Source organism: Lactuca saligna, chromosome 2, assembly GCF_052625555.1.
Source record: "Lactuca saligna cultivar CGN05327 chromosome 2, ASM5262555v1, whole genome shotgun sequence".
In the NCBI taxonomy this organism is placed as follows: domain Eukaryota; kingdom Viridiplantae; phylum Streptophyta; class Magnoliopsida; order Asterales; family Asteraceae; genus Lactuca; species Lactuca saligna.
In genome coordinates, this window is record NC_136418.1 from 150,011,020 (window position 1) to 150,015,302 (window position 4,283).

The 4,283-nt window shown below is 31.2% G+C and overlaps 1 non-coding gene across 1 annotated transcript; it reads right to left on the reverse strand.

The window, feature by feature from the left end:
- Nucleotides 1–1,826: 1,826 nt before the first annotated feature.
- Nucleotides 1,827–1,899, reverse strand: TRNAR-UCU (transfer RNA arginine (anticodon UCU)). The gene has a single exon. It is a non-coding gene; the product is annotated as a tRNA-Arg (tRNA).
- Between the last annotated feature and the right edge of the window lie 2,384 nt (nucleotides 1,900–4,283).

Sequence of the window (4,283 nt, forward strand, 5' to 3'; positions counted from 1 at the left end):
TGAAAAACGATCCGGATCGTAAACGGATCGTATTTGGGGTAGGGTTGCAGGTAGGATCGTAAGATCGTATGTAGGATCGAGATCCGATCCTACCTTCTCTTGATTTTTTTTTGCATGACTTTTTTTGTCACTTTATATATTTTACCATTTACCAATTTACCATTTTTCATTTTGTGTTGTGACTTATGACTAATATTTTGAAGTTTTTATAACTTTTGAACTAAAAATTGAATTTTTGAAATATTTTTTATGATTAAAATTAAAAATTAAAATTATATTGTAGTTTGTGGGATCTTAAGATCCTGATCCCGATCTTCCAAACACCAAAACAATCTTACGTATGATCCCAATATTGATAAACTTGATTTTAAGGTATTGAACCATGCTTTTATCTTTTCTCTTGGTTTGTATAATATTTTAACTAACATGACAAAATTCAAATGTTTGAAATATTATTATTATATATATATATTAAAGTTATGAAAATTTTTAAAAGTACTTTGGTTGAAATTTCTTTTTTATTAATGTTATAACATTCATCCTTCAACTTTATGTTTTTGTTCACAAACAATCCTTTCACTTTCATCTGAATTTTTCATAACCTTCGCCTTTTATTACATATTATTAGTATTTAGTCATATTAATATTTTTTTGGCAGGAATGGTCCCTCAACTATATTTAGGTCATTTTAAAGTTCCTTCATTTTTGTCTTTTTTGGTCTCTTTATTTCCGTTGGTTATTTGTGGCATTCTAGGTTACTATGTTTTCGTTTAATTGTTATTTTATTAGTTTTGCTTACAGATTCATTGATGTTTTTTTATTTCTTATTTATTTATTTGTTTATAGATCAATTAAAGAGGGAAAGAATGAGCAACTCAAACTATAAACATTTTCAAAGAACAAACAACAGAAAAAATTGCCGTATCCAACCCCCGCAACGCGGGGGTTCCCCATCTAGTTATTATTATTATTATTATTATTATTATTATTATTATTATTATTATTATTATTATTATTGTGTTTCAAGCAACTATATTAATTTTTTGTATTACTTTGTAAATAATGTTTATGGGTCTTGTTTTTTTTTTTTTTTTTTTTTTTTATTAGGGCTTTTGAGTTTTCGAGTTTGAAAAAGGGGTTTAACCCATTGTTGGTCGACGAGATGGCAAACCTTGTCCTCGTCTCCTCGAACTAGACCCGATAATTCGTGTTTGCGTGTCGTGTATTCGTGTCAGACAGGAATTTACACGAGACAAATTTGTTAAACACGAACACGACACGAATTATAAAACGTGTTTGGGATATCAAACACGAACACGACACGTAAAAAATTCATGTGGCACGTGACACCACACAAATAGACATGTTTTTTGGCTGTGTTACACGAAAAGACGAATGAACACGTTTTTAATAGTTTTCTTTTCATCTAGGGCTACAAACTAATTATTGGTATTTGCGAAATTGATTCCTAATATATTATAAATATAAAATTTAACCCTAAAGTATATATGTGTATATACGTGTTTGTACGTGTCACGTGTCAACACGAATGTGTATCGTGTCTTATACGTGTCTAAACAGATAAATTCGTGTTTGACACGTGTAAGACACGAAACACGAATTTAAAATACATGTCAGAAACGAATAAACACGAAACACGAATTTCGAAAACACGTACACAGTAAACTCGTATCGTGTATCAAATTATTAGGTCTACTTCGAACCCATATTCTATAAATAAATTTCGGGGGAGCTCAAATTACTATAAATAATTTTCAGGGATTCATATAAAAAGTAAAGGAAAAAAAATCGACAGAAAGGAAACACACGCCCAGTGGGACTCGAACCCACAATCGCCTGATTAGAAGTCAGACGCCTTATCCATTAGGCCATGGGCGCTTGTTGAAATTATTGTAGAGTCTTAATATTTATATATTACTATCTGGCTAACTCGTCGTAGTATCTCCCCATACAGTGAACTCGAATATTTCGAACATTTTTGCAAACACCAGATACGATAATATCCTATAATTTATCAGCGTATTGTAATGATGTCAATGCCATAATCACAAGGTACTTTATGCGCATGCACTCATCATGAGCTGAAGGTGTTTGATAGATTGCCTCAGTGAATTTGCTTGCATCATCCACCATTCGTGCGTGCAACTTTTTCACTTTATTTTCACATTTCACTCATCTCATACCCAAAATGTATATTTTCTTTTGGAAATAAGCAGTCTGGTGGAAAATGATGAAGTCACTGTTTGGTTTGCAGCTTAGATCTGAGGGTGAACCCAGGTTGTATAAAATCACGCACTGCAAATTTTTTATTTAATTACATGGTGCTGGTTTTATTTTACTCGTATTTAAATGATGATTATTGGATTAATGCAGTTCCTTGAAGATTAATGAAGAATATGTTCAAGATGAAGACAAATACTAGATCAATTAATAATAATATGCCTTGGAACTTCTTCCATGCTTGATGATGCTGATGATGATGAAGTCGAAAGACACTGATTCCAATTCTTATTGACACTATAAAGAAATTTTAATTAACCAATGAAATAGTTAAAACAAAACAAAAAGGAAAAGAAAAAAAAAAAAAAAACTTTCTTACTATATATCTCATTCACATGAAGGGTAAAATTAAAGAACAAGAAAGGGTTTTAAGCTAAACCATGTGAGGATGTCAGTCGTGTTTGTATGTGGATTGATTGTTTCCATTCAGAACTCATGCCAGTGTGTGTGCATTCTCAGGCAACCATGCATGTGCTTTTCTAAAGACACTTTTATCATTGTATTTACTACATCCTTCTGCTTTTAGTTTACCCTTTTTTCTCTTATCATAACCCAACTTAGCATTCATGTTGACCACCTTCAATGTCGAGAAATCAGAAATGTCCCTAAAGATTGCAGCTTTGTAGTTAGTGTCCATATATATATATTGCCTAGATTGTTACAAGTGAAATATGTATGATATTAAAAAGGTTGACACAAAAGAATATGTTAAATTCGTTGTGATAAAACTTTGTCATCAGCTAATGTCAACTGTTACATCGATTATTACCTTTACCCAAGGGTTTTTTGTAGGTAGGGTTAACTGGAAAAATGTTCAGAGTTAGTTGTAGTAACTTGGGTTGAATTGTTTTTGCAGAGAGATATGGCAGAGTGAAAAGGGTGAGAAAGAGAAATGAGAGAAAATGGGCAGACAATCTGAAAAAGATGGCAAGTCTAGTGAGAGGATAGGGGTTCTCCAAAGAAGGTAAACAAATTAGGTCTCTCCTATTCACAAGGAAGAACTCCCATGAAAGGAAAAAACTTGAAAGCAAAAGCCTGTGTAATCAAGGAAAATGAAATATTGGACCACTTCTTTATAGCCTGTAACTGTAGCTATTACTACACTAAAAGATTACAATCAATTGCCCATCTAGTTTGCTGTTTCTTAGAAAAGGTATGAACTCAACATTTGTGGTTTTTATTCACTTTGTATCTACTTTTTCAAATGTGAAAACTTTTGGATCCTCTTTAATTACTCTGTCCTTTTTTTCTTATTTTCATGCATATTATATGAGTAAAACATAGAGTGTTTAGGGTTTCATAAATACAGAATTCTTATTGATTTCAAAATGCACTCTTTACAGCGAACCATTTAAAAAAGGCAAATCAATATAAATTTGACACGTACTGCTACATTTTCAAAAGTTATAATTGACGGAATTTTACTTATATTAAATGACTAACCTATTATGGTGTTTTAGAACGGTGAACACACTTTCTAGTAAGATATGAACCTTCAACTAGTGTTTGAGACACATTTTCTGTCACATTTGATACAACTGAACTACAAACTTTTTGTTACTAAATGGTAATGTGATTTAAGGAAATCATGGAAATTAAATGAGTTTAGAATTACTAACCTTAAATTAGGAATAACAAAAATTGGAGGTCAAAGCGACAAAATTAGGAATAAACAAAAATTGGAGGTCAAAGCAACAAAATTAGGGCTGAAAAAATTTATGGTTGTTTAAAGATAGTCTCATTTTGTTTCGTTTGTCATTTTCTTATTTATTTATAAACACTTATGTTAAGTCTTCGATATACTCAATATCACGAGTATATAACTAGTGGTCTCAAAAGATCTTAATATATCTTCACGGATGAAGATTCTATATTTTTGGTCGTTTTTTGTTATGGCTTAATGAGAATCAATTTAAACAAATTAGATTGTGTACGATATCGAAAATAAAGTCTTATTTTCCATTGAAAGAGGCGGTTTCAAC